The following is a 21,889-nucleotide window of genomic DNA, read 5'->3' on the forward strand; positions in this document are numbered from 1 at the left end:
ACAAAATGAATGAAGTTCAAGGACACTCTGGTTTGAGGGAGGGAAAGAGAAGGGAAGAGAGGTTCGTGCAAGCCTCCTGTGAGCCTCTGGCTTGGCTCTCACAGGCCTCCTGCCTGACCTCGAGTTGCAATGCTTTCTTCTTCAGATCCTCCTGTGTGTGGAACACAAAGTCCAGAGGTGCCAATGGCCTCTCCTGCTGAGACTTCAAGGGGTCTGTCCAGCTTGGGGCAGCCAAGTTCCAAGGTCCACCAAGGACCTAGAAGTCACCCAGTGAAGAACTGTCCATAAGCCTCTGCCCCAGTGCACAGGGCAAGTTGATTGTGCTTCTCCAATGAAAGGCTCCTCAGGTCCAAATCCACATGTTAGCTACAATTCACAGGGTGGGGGCCATGTAGATAATAACTTTATTATTTGTGCTTCTCTTATGTGAGACCCACATCACAAAGAAAGCTTAGCCCCTCTCTACAGTGAGGTATCAGAACTTCCAAGGGCCCAAAGGAATTCCAGTGGGGGTGGGGTCCTGCTCTGTACACCATGTATCAAGGACAGGAGAGTCAGTAGGTGGGTGAAGGAAGGAAACTTTTACTGATCCCTGCTGTGAGCCAGGCTCTCCTGCCAGTTCTTTCCAGTGCTACCTTGGTTAAGTCCCAACAGCAAAGTGGACCTGTTGTTTCTCCAGAGAAGATTCCGGGAGGCTATCAGTCTGCCCAGGGTTACACAGTCATGGATGAAGGACACTGAACGGCTGGGTGTCCTAAAAGCACTGTGTCAAATGAACAGAGCCACCCACCTTCAGAAGTGGAGCGCTGAGCCGCACCTGGGAAATAGGGAGAGACCACACAGAGGCTCGAACTCAAGAGGGGAAGACTTCTGAAAAAGAAATCGGGCTAAGGACAGGGTGGCGGGACACAGACACCCCACCAGGGTAGACTCACTCCAAGAAGGCTGCATCACTGCCTGGAGAATATGGGAGGTGTGTGTAAGTCCCGGGGCAGTCAGCGGGCTGGACCAGGGTCACAGTCACTGGTCCAAGTTTACTGCAAAACTTTGCCCCCTTTCCGTGAAGATTCTGCCCAGAGTGAGTTTTTTGAGGCAGTCGGAGATCAGCTGTACACTGGCGCCACCTAGTGTTGACGTTTCTTCTCTGGCTCTTTTACTGACAGTCTGCTTTCACAAGACCTCAGAGGTGAACCCGGGAGAGCACAGTGATTTGCCCAAGGATAGGGCAGCAGTGGGATAAGAACTAGTTTCCTAATTACCAGTCCTAAAGAGCTCAACTGAGTGTTTGAAGCAGCCAGCGGGAAGGGGCCCTCCAAGATTCCTGCTCAGGCCTGTGGTCACCAGTGTTCACCTTCTACCTATTCAAAATGAGTCCAGGGATTTGACTTTTAAAACAAAAACAAAGGTAGACAGGAAAAGAAACTTCCCACAGCATCAGATCTCATGAATTCTAATTACAGTGCACACAAATACACACACATAAACACACACACACACACACACACACACACACACACACACACACACACACACACACCCCACAATTCTGGAAAGAGGAGAAAATAAGTGTGGAAGGGTGCAGTAGTTTATACAGATATCGCATTCGTGAAAACCTATAAAATGAGTAAATTACTATGAAATTTGGTCCTTTAGCAATCACTGAAGACCATTTGCTAATGGGACACTCGTAGCTGAGCTGATGTTCTCACGGGTGGAGGCTTCCTTCTCCATCCAGTGGGTTCTCCTCTATAACCACGATCTTCATAAAATAGTCTAGCTAAATCTATACTGTGGGGAGTTTTTCTAGGAAGAGGTGGTCTGATAGCTGCCCTTCCTATAGGAAAGTGGCAGATGGCCTTCACAGGCAGAGAAACTCCTGGGTGTTTCATGTTCAGACCAGGGGGACTCGAGAGTGCTCTTTCTCAGCGCTGCCTCCTAGGCTTCATGCTCAATCTCCAAGCCCAGCTCCCCCAAGACATTGTGCTCAGCTCACCCTGTGCCGGACACAGGAGCCATCCCTGTTCTCCTTTGCTTTCAGAAGTCAGGGTAGCTCTGACATCTCCAGGACAGTTCTGGTCCTGATTTGCCAGGGCAAATCTAATAAACAACTGAGCATCCAGCAACGCTTGGCTGCCAGGGCTGCATCCACGTTTCCTAGCTCTCACGTCTGATTTATGTCACTCAGAACCTCACATGGAAGCGGCTTCTGTTGCCACCCCTCTTGGCATGGCTCTCTGCTCCCTTGGTTTATGATCTACATTAGTGATGTAAAAGTTCCCATGGGCCTCCTTCCCCACTTACCACAGCCATAAACACCTCAGTGGAAGGCAGTGAGACGAGGAAGGCTTTTAGATGGAGCACCAGGGAGGAGACGTCAAAGTGATATCTGACTTTTTATGAAATGGCAGACAGATGAGTCAGTGGCTGTGGTAGACTCCTGCTGACTAGTTCTGTGAAGGTCTGGTTGATGTTTCTGACCTTAGGCCCAATAACGGGATACTAGGGGCACCTGTACATTCATTCAGCACATGTTTAATTAAGGCATGGTCATTTCCCAGTCCACCTTTGCAGCTCACCTTTCTCCTTCAGCAAAAGTGCTGTGTGTGAGATGCCAGCATGTTGACTGCTTCCCGTGCTCTTGGCTTTGGGAGTCTCAGAGAATTTAATACAGTTTAATGAGTATACAGTATATTGCGGAGTATTTGTTTAACTATGCAAAGATGTGTTGCATTTGTTTATGTTGAGAAACATTTGCTTAGCTATGTAAAGATGTATTACATCTGTTTAATTATGCAAAGATGTGTTGCTGTTTCACCTTGCCTGCCTAAGGCACCTGATTGGTCTAATAAAAAGCTGGATGGCCAATAGAGAGGGAGGAGGTATAGGTGGGACCTCCAGACAGGGAGAGTAAGGAGGAGGAGAAATTTAGGCTTGGAAAGGGAAGAAAGAAAAAGAGACACCAGGGAGACGCTAGTGGCCGGCCAGACACAAAGGAAGCAGGGAAGTAGAACATACGGAATGAGAGAAAGGCAAAAAGCCCTGAGGCAAGACATAGATGAAGAGAAAAAGGATAAATTAAGTTATAAGAGCTAGTGGGACAAGCCAAAGCGAAGGCCGAGCACTCATAATTAGTAATAAGTCTCTGTGTCTTTATGTGGGAGCTGGTTGGCGGCCCAAAGAAGATTCCATCTACAATGATGAGTAAACAACATGTTGGGAACTATCAACAAGTGGACCAGGCTCACAAAGAGAACTGAAGAAAATCTTGGGCTGGTACTTAGTGTAAGAAGATAACACAATCATGATAGATAATAGACAGTAACAGTATTCTCCAATGCCCTGCTACTCACCCCCATTCGATCCCTGCAACTATCTTATGTCTTAGCAATGGTGGGTCATCTCCACTTCCCAGAGGAAGAAACTGAGAATTGAGCAAATCACGCAACTAATTTCAGGTGGTACAATGCTAAGTTACTGAACACGACTCCAAGTCCGGCCTACTGATCCAGAGCCTCCCAGGGACAGGGATCCTAGGGATCCCAGAATGGTTCACAGTACCACGGAAGAACTGTGGTTATTGCTGCACTGTTCACTGTTACTAAGATATGGAACCAGCTGATGGTTCCAGAAGCAGATTGCAGAATGAGGAGAATATAGCACGTATTCCTAGAGGAACTTCATTCAGCCATAAGGAAAACTATAGTTACGTCATTCTCAGGAAAACAGGAGGAGCTGGAGACCATCGTGTTCACAGGAGTGCCAGGCTCAGAAAGACAAACACCGTGTGTTCTCCTCTAATGTGCAGGACTTTGACTTTAATGTCTATCTACATACGGCATGAAAGCAAAAGAAGAAACGTGAAGGGGGCCAGCAGGGGAGACGAGAAGATGATGGAGGAGTAAACGTGAGCACAAATGTCATGGTGAGCAAAGAACACCATTATTTTGCATGCTAATCAAAATAGCAATAAATAAATCAACCTATGAGCTTTGCTGACATACAGCAGAACATTGGGTGTAATGGCAGCGACAGTCACAGGGAAGTGATAGCCCTCCATGAGCACGCTTCCTTTTGAAATCTAAGACATGAATATTTTAGTAAAAGGAATTTTACTTTCAGAATTGGTTTTTCTGGTTCTTGGTTCCTACTACTCCTGGAGCTTCCTTCAGATCACGGTTTAGCCTCAGGACCTTGGTAACAGGCCAAGCATAGACAGGTTGGTCACAGAAGCACGGGTTAACTCTAACCCCACCTGTACAGCCAGATTCATAGAACCAAAAGGGGAGAAAAGGCCAGGTGCAGTGGGGCACGTCTTTAATTCTGCATGCATGCAGGAGGCAGAGACAGACAGATCTCTGTGACTTCTCGGCCAGCCTTGTCTACATAGTGGTTTCCACACCAGACAAGCTACCAGGACATAGCCTCTGCCACACAGCTGAAGTTAACCAAAGAGAATAATTGGTCATTCGGGGCTTGTGGGGTCTGGACAAATTTTCCCCCAAAGGCTAGTGTGAGGTAGCTTTAGTCTTTAGCCTGTGGTGCTGCTGGGAGATGGGAGACCCTTTAAGACTTGGAGATCCGGAAAAGAAGATTTGGAGAGTAGATGTACATTGGGAGCAAGACTTGAAGGGGATCTTTGGACCCCTATCCCTTCCTGTCTCTATGATTCCTGGTGGCCATGAAGTGTGCTCCTTCCTCTGCCATGTGCTCCCACCATAAACTGCCACCTTCTCGTAGACCCAAAACAGCAGCACTCCCAATCATCGATACAAAGCTCTGAAATTGTGAACAAAGATAACTTGCTTTTCATGTAAGTTACTATTCTCAGGCAGTTGTCTATAATAACATAAAGCTGACTGACATGGTCTAATTAATTGACAACCAGATTAATCCTTTCAAATTCATCAGAGAAAGAACACTCCAGTAAAGAAGCAGGCAAGTAGCATGAAAAGGCAAACCGTGAAGGAACATAACATACGGAAGCATCACTGAAATTTTCTAGACATCAAGACACAAATGAAAATGCACTTCACTGGACCATTACACACACACGTTTCTGTTTGTTGAGGTGTTAAGCTTTAGGGCAGCAGTAATTGTGAATTTTCCTGGGGAAGGGCCCTCCCATTGTTTACTAGTGTATGAATATAAAAACATCTCTGGGGGGCTGGAGAGATGGCTCAGAGGTTAAGAACACTGCTCTTCCAGAGGTCCTGAGTTCAATTCCCAGTAACCACATGATGACTCACAGCCATCTGTAATGAGACCTGGTGCCCTTTTCTGGTCATACATGTTGTATACATAATAAATAAATAAATCTTTATTAAAAAATCTCTGTAGAGAGACTTAGAAATACGCATCCAAACTTTTATAAACTATATGGCCTCTGGCTTAGCAACTTTACTTCAAAGGAGTTAATGGTAAGGAAATAAATAAGCATGAACTTAAGGTCATGCTATGCATAACTCTATAAAAAGCAAAGACTTATACACATGCCTTTAACATGTATAGAATAATATACACCAAAAAACCTCTTAATTATGCCTACCAGTAGATTTCAGAATGACTCAAATTTTATATTTTTTATTAATATAAATAATAATATAAATTCAATACTATAATTTCATGCACATACAGAAGAACATGCATATCTATGTATATACAAGCATTCAAGCCAAAGAGTTTATTTGGGTGTGTCAAGCAAAGCTATTTTATCTTCAAAGTAGGTTGTATGCTTGTGTGAGTATAGAAGATCACTTGTTGAAGTATGGGTGGAAATTATTACAATTTGTTCATAGTAATTTTTACCAAGAAGTAAGGAAGGTGTTTCATGTTAATAACATACAACAAATGAGTTCTCACCCCTCACTGAGTCCCCAGAGGAGCCCAGTGTATAGGCCAGAAACAAACAATACATAGAGAGTGAGCATTGAGCAGTCCTACACATTGGTTCATACACACACACACACACACACACACACACACACACACACACACACACACATACCTTTTTCTGTCCATTTTCAGAGCTTTTCTGAGCTATATTCTGTAAAGAGCATTCTATTCTTGGAAGCTGCCCCCTCAATTTCTTAGATTCAATTTAAAACCTAGATAATCAATTAAAAGACTTCCTTATTATTAGCAATTATTTACCACCACCCCATCACAAATCTACCTTTCAGAATATTTCTGAATGTAGATGTAAAAAGAAATGGGGCAGGGGAGAAAGTAAGAAGAGGTACCTTCTGCCCCTCACAAATTCTGTCCCCCAAACCCATTCTCACACATCCCTATCCATGACAAATTTTTAACCCTAAATTTCTAACAAGGGTTTGGTTACATACTAGCATGGCACATGTAAATGGTCACTGGGTAAGAAACCACCCCTAGTCAACTAGCCCATCCCGGCCTTCCTGAACACATCTGCCTGCTTCAACAGACAAGCTGCACCCATCCATTTTGACTGCAGATTCAGGAAGTGATTAGTGACAGGAAGTGCACCAAGTCCTCACATGATTTCTGTTTCCTGTCCTCAGTGTAACAAGCTTGAAGAGTTGTCATTCCTATTGACACAAGAAAAAAAACTGAACCAACTGAAAATCAACAACTCTGCATAGACTCACCAGAGACGTCGGGTCTAGCCCTCAATTAGGGAAACCAAAGAGGAGATAGGAAAACTCTGAGTTTGCTGCCAGGAAAACCACTTGGGGAACCACTGCCAGGGTAAGGAAACCTGATACATTACTGGAGGCCCCATGTGGACAAGACTAGGATTTAAATCCCCCACAACTATGCTGTGAACTCCACAGTTTCTGGTTTTCACCCTGAGGAGCCCCACTAGATTCTGACAGTGAAGATCACAGGGAAAAAGTTCCCTTCTGATTATTTTAATATATATATTATACTTCTGTACATTTCAGTTTTTCATTGTGTTTATTCATTGTACAATGTATATATGCGTTACACAAGTATATTTTCATTCAAATGCATGTTGTACTTTAAACATATTCCCCCTGTGGTGGTTTTAACGAGAATGGGCCCCATAGCCTCATATGCTTGAATACTTATTCCCCAGTTGGTGGAACTGTTTGGGAAGGATTAGGAGGTGTGGTCTTGATGGAGGAGGTGTGTCACAGGGGTGGGCTTTGAGGTTTAAAAAGCCCTCACCATTAGCAGTTAGTTCTCTCTCTGCCTGTGCATGTAGATCAGATGGAAGCACTCAGCTACTGCTCCAGCACCATGCCTGCCTGCCCACTGCCATGCTCCCCATCATAATAGATATGTGTCAATATAGACACAAACCCTCTGATATAGCTAGCCCAAGGAAACTCCTCCTTCTTTAAGTTCCCTCGGTCATGGTGCCCTATCAGAGCAATAGAAAAGCAACTAAGACACGTCCCTGCTCCCCTACACTCCCCTTCCCCAGCCCCTCCTCCATTCTGCCATCTCCTTCATTCCCCTGGCTTTGCTTCTGCTTTCATGTTATAGATGCATGGTTCTATGCATCTATATAAAATCTAGCATCCTCGAATATGAGAAAATGGTGTGATTACCTCCAGTTGTATCTATTTTTCTACAAATAATATAATTTCTGTTTTGTGGTTGAAAAAATCCATTATGTATATATATATATATATATATATATATATATATATATATATATATATATATATATATCACATTTTCTTTATCCAGTCTTATGCTCGGGCATCTAGGTTGGTCCTCTAGCTTAGCTGCTGTGATGAGTGCTGCAGGCAACGGTGACGTGCAAGTGTCTCTGTGATGTGCTAACTTAGATTCTTTTGAGTCAATTCTCAGGAGTGGGATCTCTGGACCATACGGTAGATCTATTAGTAAGGTCTTGAGAAAATTCCATCCTGGTCTCTATAGTAGCTGGACTTGTTCACATCCTTCCAGCCATGGCTAAGGGCCCCCTTTTGTCTGCATCCTGGCCAGCATTTGCATTTGCATTTTGTGGGTTTGTTTGTTTGTTTGTTTTGGGCTTTATTTGTTGCTTGTTTGTTTGTTTGTTTGGTTGGTTGGTTGGTTGGTTGGTTGTTTGGTTGGTTTTTTGAGACAGGGTTGCTCTGTGTAACAGCTCTGGCTGTCCTGGAACTTATTTGTAGAGAAGGCTGGCCTCGAACTCAGAGATTCACCTGCCTTTGCCTCCTGAGCACTGGGATTAAAGGCATGCGCCACCACCACCTGGTTCATTTTGTGTTTTTAAATGACTGAATGTCATTGTAAGTTTTCATTGTTTTCTAACTATATGTCTCTGGGAGGGTCTGTGCACATATGAGTACAGGTACCCACAGAGTCCAGAAGAGGATATCAAATCCTCTAAAGCTGGAGACACAGGTGGCTGTGGATTAAACTGACAGTTTCCCAGCCAGTCAGTATTCCTACCACTTTATCTCCTTTGGTTGTTCTTTCCAAGCTCTGAATCTGTGCTTGGTGGCTGATTCTGAAAGATTCCTAAAAAACTCAAGGTTCATATCCTCCCCTTATCTCCCCTACTTACCCCTGCCCCAGATTTCTGAAAACATGGGGTGAAAAATTTCTCATTCACAGCTTGAACCATCAAATTACAGAGCCCTCCATGCTGAGCACACCCCAACAGAATTCTCTGTACTGGGAACGGAAGAAAGACAAGGAGGAAATGCATAAGAATGTAGTGAAAGAAGCAGAAAGATCTTCCTAACAAATCAGGGGAAATAATACTCCCCAAGGTGTTCTCAGTGCTACAGAAGTACATCAGAAGCCCCCACAAAGTTCAGTAAAACGCTCAAACCAAATGATCGTCCCCAGAGGCTGGATGGTCAAAGACTCTGACAGTTTCCCCATTTCCAGGTGCCTTGATGTTTCCTGTTCAATATCTCACTATTCAGCAACCCATGATCAGAGAGAGCTCCTGAGTAAGCCAAAGACACCTCTGGCTGCAGGCATTCTGAGGCAAAACTCACCAGCAGCATCCACAGCACTGAGATCTAGAAGCTGTGGTCCTGATGGAGTGAGGATGAGGAACAGAGGCAGGAAGCGGCATCCTTCCCTCTTCCCTGGAGCCAGGGCCATTAAGGAGCTCTGCCTTCCCCCATCAGGATGCCGCATCTCCCCAGAAAACATGAGAAACAGGATGCCTGACTGCAGTCCCCATCTTAATCAATGCCCTCGTAGGATCTTCCTCTCATTTATTTCCTGAACAAATGGACTTGTCTGGGGATGGCTTTCTTTGCAATCACTCCTGTCAGCTCTCCACATCACAGCTCGTTTTCCTTTTCAGAGTACTTGCTCTGTCTTCTCTCTCGGATATGACTTGAGACACTGTGTGTCTCAGAGGCTGATCTATTTTTATTCTGTCATTGTCTGGGACACTTGGGCACCCATTTCCCTGGCACTACTGCTTCTTATTAATTGTTCTTAGAGTGTGATCTAGGACCCATAATAGCACTGGGAAGCTTGTTAGAAACAGACTCTTGGGCCCAGTTTCAGATCCAAGGAATTGCAACCACAGGGCAGTGAGGGAGGAATGCCATGCTTTTGTAGATCTACAATGAAGCCTCTGTAAATTATTTTGCTGACTCAGGCCTAGTGGTACTGGCCTATAATGCTAGCTACTGAGGAGACTGAGGCAGAAGGATGGCAAATTTCAGGCCTGCCTGGGCTACAGAGTAAGTTTATAACCAACTTGAAAAACTTGGTAAGATCTTGTCTCAAAATAAAAAGTGAAAAGGGTATAGTGCTAGAGCGTTACCTGGTGCATACGAGGCCTCAGGTTCCATCTCGGGACTGCAGAAAGTAACCACAGTAGACTACAAGGCTGATGAATACCCTGTAGTCTTTCTGTACTGTGCAGCAGCAGCGTGTCTGTAAGTCCTACCCAAGTCTGAAATTGACCCCTTAAGAGACAGGGCCACCAGCATCTCTCCAGTATCCGCAGAATCCCTGCTTCGTTGTGAAGTGTAAAATTAAGGTACAAGGTGTCAAGATACTTTTTCAAGATCCTCATGGGTGGAGTCAAATCTCAGCCTCAAACCACATCTCCAAATTACCAAATCCTATGTCTTTCTCTGCCCCAGCTCAAAACACAGAGCTGGGGCTCCCCTGAGAGCAAAAAGGTGCAGAAACATCTCACTAAACACTGGTTCTTCAAAACAACTCACCTTGCCTGAATGAGAAATGGGGGAGGTGACTAAGAAAGTCTAGCCTGTTTAGGGTGAGGGAAAGGATTCTGGAAAACCTTCTGTTCCTCTACCAAACTGTAAAGCTTCCTTCCCAAGACATTTCCATTTCATTCAGTACACAGGTGCTAAGCAGCAAGCGAGCCTGGGGACAATGGAGGGGAAGGAGGAAGCGATCCCAATGGATGACAGCAGTAAGAGTCAGCTTTTACTGAGCACATCTGTTCCCTGGACACGGCGCAACAGTCCTTTTAATATTCACACTGGGCCTGCAAATCAAGAAACATCATGATCCCATTTTACAGGAGGAGGAAACTCAGAGAAGTTATGTAAGCTGCTGAAGAGCCAGCAGCTGGAAATGGCATCACTGGGATTGATTCTGGATTGATCCTTTCTACTCCGAGCCTCTGCTCTTGACTGTGAAGTACGCCGCCTCGCACCTGTTCTTTTGACTGATTTGTTTGTGTGCATTTGTTTTTCCAGTAGTGACATGTGGTTGCAAACTTGGTTTGCAGCCACTGTTCTTAGCCAGCCTCAATGCTATGAGTCACAAGCAATCCAGAGGAAGGATGTTAGAGCAGAATTCAACATGCCTGGCTATCTGTGCCGCAGAAAAAGATGAAGACCCAATGCTCACGGTTGAGAAAAGAAGATAATTAGAGAAGCAAGAAAGTCCTCCAGCACCAGCAGGGAGGGAAGCCATCGAGGGGACCAGGGATGCAGCACTGCCTGTTGACACTCCTTCTCCGTGGAGTTGAAAGGACTCTTGGCTATTTTCAATATCCTCTCTAACATATCTTTCTCCTCCTTTTCATTCTTCCCATCAACTCACTAGCCAACCATACATGATGTGCTATCCCAGAAGGTACCAGGAATTTCAAGTCCAATACTAGGAAACGCCGGCCTCCCAGAGTCTCATCTCCTTCCAGCAGGAAAGACAGCTCAAAGCCAGGAGTGGATCCCGAGAGGAAAGGACACAGGGACCCAGAACTGTAAGGTGGGAGTTCAGTGGCTTGATTCTCCATCTGTACCCTACTTGGAGGCAACACCATGCCCCTGTTTCCCTCGGCCAACCAGCACTTCACCTCAACATTACACTCACAAACACATGGAGAATCTATCATCGAGCTCCTCCATTCACTTTCTTCTAACAGACCACACACTGTGATGCTGAGCACAAAATACTTCTGGTTCCTGCAGCTGGAACAGCAGGAGTGGGAGGCATCTGGTTATACCATGCCATCAGCAGTCAGGAATTAGGGCTGAGCCATGTAACTCCCAAATCTTGCCCACTGTGACCTACATCCTCCAGGAATGCCCTACCTTGCCAAGGCTCCATAACTTTCAGAAATAAGCACATCCCAGTCTTCACACACATCCAGAGTACAGCAGCTCCAAGAACCCTTTATGATTAGCCCCCAAGGCTCATCCCCTGCTAGAGGAATCATGAAGCCTATCTCCAGGTGGAGCCTCAAACAAGGGCAACAGCTCCTTGCCCACCCTCGATGTACAGGGACCTTGGATGAGAGCGAAACCTTTGATGCACAATGATGCTGATATGTGGAAGCATTATCCTCGACTCTCCTGATGGGTGCACTGGCTCTCTGACCAGCTTTCCTTTTCTTCCCTCCAGGAAACAAGCACATTTCATGTTCTGTGCTGCCTAGAGGGTTGTGGTGCCAGTTCATCCAGGCTTCACGGGACTCTCAGAACAAGAACAAGTGTTACTTGGATTCTAATGGCTCCCCCAGGGGAGGGGATGAGAAGGCGTGGTGTCAATGACACAGACACTGGGAGTCCATTGAAAGCAAATAATGAATTCATTTATTCAATAACAGGGTAGGCCTTATACACCCTCCTCCCACTGCCCAGTCTGTGTGGTCATCCCTCATTGGCTGGGCACAATCAGGAACTCTGACATCAACTAGGAACTCTGACAGCTCCTGTTGCTAGGCCCTCAGGCAGACTGCAAGTTGGCTCTTAAGGAGTATGTTATGCACATGCCTTGGCTACTAGTCTGAGCCAATTTCCTCAGCCCTATGGGTCTGTCCTACTACAAACAAGCTTCTCTTTGAGGCAATCTTTCTGAAGTCTCTTAGGAGTCAAAATACTAAACCAAAGGGCGATAGCAACCACTGCTACATTCCCACTGTCGCCTGTCTTGTTCAAGTATTTCCAGATACCATAATGTCCCACTTGGGTCATTGAACAGCCTCCCACTAGTTGCCTGCTTCCTACATCCTTCCCAACTCTGCCTGCAGGTCCTCCATGCTCTCCACCTGTCCACTTCCCTTCACTGTTCCTTAGCCCTGAGATAGGGCCAACACCCCTGGCCTAACACCCACAGCTATACCATTTCCCATCCTGTTTAGAAGCACCCCTAGCACTCGGCTTTATGGGAGGACTGCTTTGCAAAATGCCTATTTTCTGGGGTTCAGGCTGTACTGTCATCATGCCCCAGCTTTGATGGCATGTCTGCAATGAATGTAACCTTGGCATGAGAACCCTTGACTTCAAAGCTCTATCAGTAGTCCAGGCACTCTCCATGTCCAAGAGGCCGGAAATTGGTCAACAGTGCTCAGCTCTCACTTGCTTTGTAAGTATGTTCTGCTGCCCTAAGAACAAGCTACAAGAGAGCCTTCGCTCCACCTGCCCACACTTCCTGGAAAACATGCTCACCTCCTTCAGCTACCACCTTACCAGCCATGCTCAGCTTCTCTTCCGGTTTCTTGTCAAGGGACATTAAAGTCAGCATGAATCTCCATCCAGGAGCTCAGCTGTCCATATTTGTCCATTGCTGTCATTTTTAGTAGAAGGAGCCTTCTGTCAAATGGCTGAAAACAAATCCTATGAACATCATCCTCTTCCCAGTTCCTTCCCAGGGTGTGTCTGTCACACAGTGGGACTTCTTTTTTTGTTGTTGTTTGTTTTTTTGGGTTTTTGTTTTGTTTTGATTTTTTGTTTTTTGTTTTTTTTATTTTTGTTTTGAGGCAGAGTTTCTCTTTGGAGCTTTTCGCCTTTCCTGAATCTTGCTCTGTAGACCAAGCTGGCCTCGAACTCACAAAGATCCGCCTGCCTCTCACATAAGTGGGACCTCTTACATAGTGCCAAGCAGCAGAGGAATAGCACTGGCCCCCAGGCAGGAGCTGAGAAGCCCAGCTCCCTCAGGCCTTGGGTCTGACTGCAGAAGTCCCTGTCCCATCCCATTTGTCGTGATTCTGAGAGCTTCCTGTGTTGCTATCTGAGTTTGCAATTCTGTGCTGTTCTCCATGGCAGAGAAAGCCCTGCGTCCACTCTCGGCTGTACTAGGGACAGCCTCCGGCCCAGAAACTCCTTATATACAGCTCTCTCCCTTAACACATACCACGAAGACATTGGGGATCTTGAGGCATCCTGACATTGAAAAGGACACAGAGGTCACCTTTAGCCCTGGGTCCCACATAATCTTCTCCCAACCTGTGTGCCCTGTGAGCTCCCACAACTGAGAAATAGCCACTTTCCTTTACTGAGAAGGGAGTCTTTTCTTGCACACTCTTAAGCAAGTGAGGCAGAAGGCACAATAGCACACACTCTGCTTGGACCACCAACAAGACAGACTTGAAGAACATCCCAGAATTTCTGATATTTAGGCACAGCCCCAAATTTTCCTGCTACTATTACTATTGGTGCTATGGTAATATAGTTCCAGAAAACCTAAGTGGACATCTTGCCTAAGCAGGCAAGCCAGCAAGAAATCTGACACTAATAGAATCCACAATGCACTGGGGCAGGATCTATGCTAACTAAGTGTTCTGTGCATGTCATCTCATTTATTCTTCATGACAAGTCTGGGGCTGTATACTATTACCATCTCCACCCCATTGTACAGATGAGTAAAGTGAGGTCAAGAGAGTTAGAAAAAGTTGTCCCATATTACTAGACCAATAAAGAACAGTATGATATTGAAACTCAGGCCTGAGACCCTCTTCTAGACCATGTCTTACTTTTATCCCACACCTGTTTGCCTTTGAAACCTGAAAGAACACTCCCTAATAAGGGATCCTGGTCAAAAGCACATTCCTGTCCAATAAAGCGGGATAGGTGTTCAAACGTGCAGGTGTAGAGTCTTTCCTGGCTGCTGATACCCAACGGTGGAGCTGGAAACAGTTTCTGGGGCTTTGAATGAGGAAGATCCTCCAGCAATCTCCATGTCTCAGAGGGTGACTTTTCTTACCGTACTCCCCTTCTGGCACCAGAGATTGCATGCTAAACCCCACTAAAAGAGGTCGATTGCTATCCCTGTGACAAGAGCCACCTAATCCTCCCTCTGGGCAGACCATCCATTCCATGCAGGCTGGTCCTTAGGCCAAGCTGACCCCTGACTCCTGCTCCTTCAGCCAATTCTGACTTGACAACTAGAGAGGTCACCCCCACTTCCTGAACACAGTCTCAGTGCTTAAATAAAAAGATGGCACCTGAACCTTTCCCAAGCATGCTTTCTCTGAGAGCTAACACACGCCCTGCCTCTAACAGATTTTGCTCTATTTCCAGGTGATAAATTTGGAATATGCCTGGAACACATTTTCAGTTATGCAAATTCAGTATTCCATGCATCCAAACAGGAGACACATAACACAATTTGAGGAGTATACAGATGTTTGCATAATGCACTGTTTGCATGCTTGCCACAGACAAGCACCTCAGGAGGGCAGCAACAAATTCTGGTTGCAGTCATTTGTCTTGTCTACCCCCTCCCTCCCTTATCCTCTATGCTTTCCTTTCAGGTCTGAAAAGCAAAGATTTAAGTCTGTTTAAAGGTGTTTTTTGAGAAGAAATGCTAGGTGAGTCTCCTTCGTGACTAGTCCTGGGTGGTTTCCAAATGCAAAATCTCATGATGGATTCCTAGGATTTGGAGTGTGGGACTGCCATCATGGCACCGGTAGGAATGGAGGAAAGACTTTGTGAGCTGAAGTTCCCAGGGGAAAAGTGCCATGCCTATTCTAAAGATTCTGCAAGGCTGGGTGACTCTTTGGAAGATGACTGTGAAGTGATTTGGGCTACAGATCCAGAGCCAGAGTTTCTTAGGCTAGTGGTTCTCAACCTGTGGGTCATGACCCGTTGGGGTCGAACAACCTTCCAGAGGAATCACCTAAGACAGTTAGAAAACAGATATATATGATTCATAACCATTGTAAAATTATAGTTACAAAGTAGCAATGAAAACCATTTTATGGTTGGGGGGTCACCACAACATAATTACAGTTATTAAGTAGCAATGAAAATAATTTTATGGTTGGGGCGTCACCACAACATGAGGAACTGTGTTAAAGGGTCACACACAGCATTAGGAAGGTTGAGAACCACTGTCTTAGACTGACTCTAGTTTTCTTAATAGCTATTCCATGCCTAGCTCTGTGATCAATGGAACATTCTTTCAACTGTCACCTAAAACTTTCCATCTATTAGCTTAGCAGACTACTTTTGTCCACCTATCTAAAAGCAAAGACTGTTATCAGAGAGCATCTGGAAACTATAACAATGTCTCCGATTTTGCTGTGACCCACTCACCATGACCCCTACCCATGAATGTGGTAAATTCCTTGTTGATAATTCCTTTTTGTTCTGAAACTATAAAAAGTTCATGGAGCTTCTTCCACATTAGAATCTCTTACTAGTACCAACCCAAATCTGTGTTCTCAACCCTTGAGCTCTCCTATTTGGCTCAGAACCCTTTGAAGTGAGAGCTGTATTTTGTGTGACCAGCTCCTTGTAGGTACTGGTGGATTTCCATCTTGATTTGATGGAATTACATATGGTAAAATGTATTAAGCTGTATTTACTGACTTCTTTCAATAGTGACTTTTTAAACTTTTTAGACAATGATTATTCACATTTATGGGACACAAAGTAATAGTTCAATGTATGTATTCAATGTGTAATGACCAAATCAAGACAAGTATCATGCTCATCTCTTTAAAGTATGTTGATATTCTATACCCTGTGTTTACTATTTCCCTAAAAACAGCTTTTTAAACAAAACACATTCTAGAGCATTTCTGGTTTGATACCACAGTTATTGTTAAGGCCTTTTGAAGTAGAAATCCCTAAATTAGAAAGTGTCTGGCCAGGGAAGGTGGGAAGCTCCCTAAATACCACTAAAGAGGAATTCCACGCTAGATAGATTTACCCTTCCAGGAGTGGCCAGGCTCTGTATCCAGAGGCTTCAGGGATGAGAGAAACAGCACACAGCCTCCAGGAGGGACCTGGGAAGCTGAACTAGTCCACACTCCCCAGCTGGAAGGAGGCCCAGCTGTCCCTTCAGGAGCTGCTGAAAGAAAGAGCATTCAGGGACCGCCTCCCTGATCTCTGCTGCCATCCCCACAGATTACAGGAGGCAAAATGTGTTCTTTATAAAGCCTCCCCTAACGTTTCATTAGCTTGCCTTTTTTTTTAATGAAAAAACTAATCACAAGAAACCACAAGAAATCCCCTGGCTGGATCTGAGATCTCTCCAGGGTGGCCAAATGTGGCTGAACCCAGACCAAATAAAGATGTTTACTGACAGCCTAATAAACAAATGGGCCCCGTTGGATGTAACCTTGATGAATGGAGCATCCAGGTGTTTTCACTAATGGCAATAAGCACTACAACCCAAAGTATTTCTGTTTCAAGTATAATGCATTATTAGGCCATTAGAGGCTGAGCACAGAGGACCATTTGGACACAGCCCTATCAATAATGCCGCTTCCCAGCCTGCATTTAGGCCCAGGGAATTAGTCATCCTGATATTCTATTTAATAAAACCTCAAGAAGAAGCATCAAAAATCACATTACATTTTAACAGGGTTACAGCAGCCCAGGAGAACCACAAGTTTAATTTTCATAAGAGCATTCATTCCTCAATTATGTCAAACATGAAAATGTAAATGGAAAATTTAATGCTAACAATATCCCTCAAAGCACATTGGCAGGTAAGGCGCATTATGTTGAGTGGATGCTGGCTGCATATCAAGCAGCCCCAAAGTAAGGCTGAGGGGGCCGAGAGGAGGGGCCTTCTGGTCTCTTGGCTGCACTGTCTCTGAAAAAGCTATAGCTTTGAAGGCAGGGATGCAGAAGCTCCTCCAGCACTGTGGAGCTGAGGAGTCCCGGCGAATGGTAGGGTCTCTGGCACCCGCTCAGGGTGTTTCCTTGTGAGAACTGAAAGCTTAGCTCACTCGTTCAATCTGGCAGCAGCTGGACGGCAGGCAGTAAGTCATCCCAGGGCCTCCAGCAGAAGGCAGTCTCCAGGACACTATCAGGAATGTCGTGGGGTGTGAGACAGGAATGTCTGTTTTAAACAAAATTTCATGTTAGCTTCGCACGCCAGGACAAGACCTGTTTTCTATCCAAGATTGTAGCCAATGGAAGGGCATGCCATATCTGTTTGTAACTGAAGCCACTGACAGCAGTCACCAAAGGGTTTCACCCCCTTTCTACAAACAAAACAATTTCCGAAGAAGCCGATGATGGTTATGTTTATAAGTGTATCTGTTTGTACAAATATATGCTAAAATTCAGGCTTTAAGTCTGTATTGATACACAAAGGAAGGTCGTTCAAAGACTATATACCAAATTACTAAGGTTATCTAATGATCGTGTATGACTTATGTAAGCAAAATAATAACACAATTAACTATAAATCCCAAATGGACGACATCTAGCCATGGACAGAGCCATCTCTCTGATGACAAGTACTTGTGCCATTCCACAGTTGATCTGTGCTGTAATTAAATCAAAATCTTAATGTGGGAGCAGAAAGCGGGCCCAGATAGAAAGAGAACAATGGGATAGGACAAAGCCAGATGTGTTCCTGGATGAAGTACACATCACAAGCGGCACAAGGCAGGCTGCCCGTTCAGGAGAGCCCAGTGACAGCCGCCCTGGAATGACACTCCGGCCAGATTTGAGTAGTCATTTGCCAGATGGACATCAGTAAAGGTCATTTCCCGAAACAGAGGCAGCTTGTGCAAATCACATCAAGTCACATGATTTTCAAGATGTACTATTCTAGAAGGTGAGGGACCTCATGAGATGGAGAAGGAGGCAGGTAAGTGGGGGGTGGGGGGTGGGGGCGGGCGTCAAAGCTTGGCAGGCTGTGTAGATCAAACTACAAGTTAGACTGTATTGCAATGCCTGTGTATCCTGGTGAGGATTTATTATTTAATTATTTAATGGGGATCTATTATTTATTATTTGAAGACCATCTTGTGACTGAAGGGCCAAAATGAAAGACAGCAGAATACAGGCAGAGACCAGAAAGTGAAGGAAAGTGATGCCAGTGAAGAGAGAGGTGAGGGCGCAGGGTGGGGCTGTTCCCAGCTGGAAAGGAACACGCAAAAGAAGCTGTTAGGCCTAAAACCATTATAGGCATTGGCTGATTTGGATGAAGGGATGGATGACTGTTGGGATGCAGCTTAGGAATCAGGGGAAGTGGCCAGGAAAGCACAAAGGGCCGAGAAGAGAGGGGTTTGGTGAGGTGGAGTACTGAATTAATTTAGCTATAAAATCTATAGTATAGACAGTTAGGTTCCAAGAAGTTTTGAAACACTCAAGAAATGAGTTTGGTTGACCCTGTCTCAAAAGGCGGGAGAGGGCCACAGGAAGATCCATCTTTGTTTCTTCTTAACACACAAACTCCCAATGCTGCTGCCTCCCTCACAGCTCTGCTTCAGAACTGTGACTACGCGTCTCAAAATCTGCAAAATAAGAGCCTTTTACTTTGGAGGGAACCGAAGTGAAAATGATCAGGAATGAGCAGAGGGAGAAGCGGTGAAGGCAACTGAGAAAGAGTGGAGCCCCAGAGGTTGCAGTACAGTTGGGGCTGTGTGCCCCAGACTCAGAGCAGCTCTAGGGGAAAGCTGGTGAGTGGCTCCTCTAGTCAGGGGCGGATTTCTGGAGGGAAGCCAGAGTCTCAGTCGAGGCACAGACTCTCGCAAAGGAGAGAGAGAATCCCTGTGCACAGAAAATCACAATAATCAAACATGGAGGTGCTGTTAGCATACGAGAACACATGCCCCACAGAGATTCTTTGAGTAACTTAAAATAATGTCAAAACTGGAGTAACTCGTCAAATAAAGGGAAATTTTATTGGAGCCTACTACCAAGCTAGGCCTCAAGAATACTAAGGCAAGTGTCAGGAAGACATTCACATAGCCTTCCAGTGTTCCATGAAGGCTGGGAGGGCGGGATCTTCCATGTTAAGAGGAAACCAGGGCTTATCAATTTCTCTGGGAGAGGGTCTCACTGACCCTGAACTTGTGATTCTGATTCTCAGTTTCCTAGACAAACTAAAGAAGAAACTCCTCAGGTAAAGATGGATCTTGACCCACCCCCATTTTCAGCACTCTCTCTCTCTCTCTCTCTCTCTCTCTCTCTCTCTCTCTCTCTCTCTCTTTCTCTCTCTCAATACTTCATGACCGCAACCTACAGTAAATATTGTCATGAGAGATGGGAATTTGAGCCATGGCAACCTTCACCTCGCCTTGGCCGTGCTTGCCTCTCCCCGTCAGCACCGAACATCTATCACACGCCGAGTGTCTTGACTGCTTTTCTCTCTGCAGTCAGCATCACAAAGGCGGAAGAGAACTGAACTCACACAGATGCTGTAGGTCAGCTGGGGAGAGGGCGATGTGGGTAACCTAGGAAACGAGTTGTCAGGGCATTTCCACGTGGTGGAGCTGAAGACAAGACAGACGCAGGCCCACAACACAGAAGCCAGCGAAACAGGAAGTCATTTTAACGAGGATCTTCACTTTGGGTTACTGCCCCTTAGTCTAGGACAGTAAGCACCCGGCCTTCCTCCTCATCGACTCTCTCCTCCACTGTCACTGCTAAGTTCGGGCCACATGACGAGAAGAGATGGGGTAAGAGTGAGAACAGGCTGCCTTACAACAGAGCCAACTAGAAAGATGGAAAACAGCTTTTGTGGGGCTTCAGGGGCCACCTCTTTCCCAGGCCTCCGCCTTCCCAAGGAGAGAAACTGGAATGATTGGCTCTCATGGCCATGCCCGCCCCAGAGAGGAAGAAAGAGCTCCTGACTGTATTGGGAGCAAACTTGTTTCTGAGGCTTGCTTGGCATCTCCAGTGCCTGGCAAAGGTCTGGCCCAATAGAAGCACTGTGTCTATTTTAGAAAACTTCAAGGTGCTGGCTGACAAGGTTGTAAAGGGACTGAATAGCTCCCTTTCACACAAAATAGATCTATAACATGAAACTAGATGTCCACCAGTCATTAACTTCTATTGGCAGGTGTGTCTAGGATGTCCTCTGGAAGATACTCACAGTAACACAAATCACACACATTCTGAGTAAGAATCAAAACATCAGGAAAAGAGGGAGCAGGGATAAGAACGGAGGGTTAAGGAGAGAGAGGAGGACAGAAAGAGAATATGAATCACATACCTGGGCCTTTTTGTGCTGAATGTTAAGTTTATAACAGCAGCACTACCTCATCTTCAGAGTAATTCCATGTGACAATGAGAAAACAGTCCAAAAGGCCAAAGGCTGGGCAGAGCTCCTGGGCCGAGGCAACATGCCTGTGGCCACACAGCTGCAGGTCAGAGGCCACGTTGTAGCACCTCAGGTCTGCTTCTGAATCTCTGGGCTTCCTATTAACCCAGCTGGCAGCTCTGTTATTTGTGTACTGTGTTATTAGTTTATAAACTCGGTTTACAGTTTCAGCCCTGTATCAGAGCAGAAATGTTTGGCTTTTTACTTGGGGCCCAGAAAATGTCAGGAGACTCATCTACTGGGTCTGGAGTAGGACTTCCTGCGATCAAAGCTTTGCTGCTCAGCAGAGGCAGGGGCATGGATTTTGGAGAAGACCAGCCTTCGGTCTTAGCTCTGCCACTCTTCCCTTGTCAACAAGGGAAGCATGACACGAGATATTTTACTCCTGAGTCTCAATTTCTCAATCTGGAAGATGGCTCTGGTAGTTGCCACAACCTCGTTAAGTTGTCAAAAATGTTAAAATAAATCAAGCACACTTGTATGTGGTAGACGAGTCAGCCCCCAAAGAGGGTCTGGTCCCCTCCCTTCATTTGAGAAAATTACAGGGAGCAGTCACAGGAGAGGGCACTGCACCTCACAAACAGTAGATAAGCAGCAGCACTAATGTGGGTGCTGAGTACTAAAGCCAGGCTTTCTTTCGGCTGGGAGTCGGGGGTGGGGGGTGGGGTGGGGGGGATGGCAGCTAAAGCCAGGCTTCCCTTGGGGAGGAGGTTGCTTCCTTACTGAGTATCAGCTCTTCAGGAGAACCTGCGTAACTCCAAATTCTTTTGAGGGAAAAGGGCTTCTGCTATCAGATTTTTTGAGCTGCAGACATTTTCTCCTCACAAACCAGGTGATATGTTTACCCTACAGCCAATTTTACCCTAAAAGAAAATGAGACTCTCTCAACAAGAGTGCCACGTTCTAGCAAGCGGGGCTCTCTCGAGGCCTTGCGAGTGGGTGTCTGATTGAGAGCTTGCAGTAGCTGGACTGGGGCATTCAGGTTACTCTGAGTTGACTCTTCTCCAGTGTGCAGAGTCATTATCTCTGCAGAGGAGATCCAGCTCTGCCCCCAGGAAGCTAACTCACTTATTCTGGTCCAGAAGACTGTTGTGAATCAGATAATTCCATTAGCTGCCCTGCAGTGCTTTTCTGGCCTCCAATGATAGCTCTGGGAACTTAAAGCCAGCTCCTAACTTTGGAGACCTGC

The sequence above is a fragment of the Peromyscus californicus genome, unplaced genomic scaffold, assembly GCF_007827085.1.
Source record: "Peromyscus californicus insignis strain IS unplaced genomic scaffold, ASM782708v3 Scaffold_11__1_contigs__length_118956290, whole genome shotgun sequence".
NCBI lineage: Eukaryota > Metazoa > Chordata > Mammalia > Rodentia > Cricetidae > Peromyscus > Peromyscus californicus.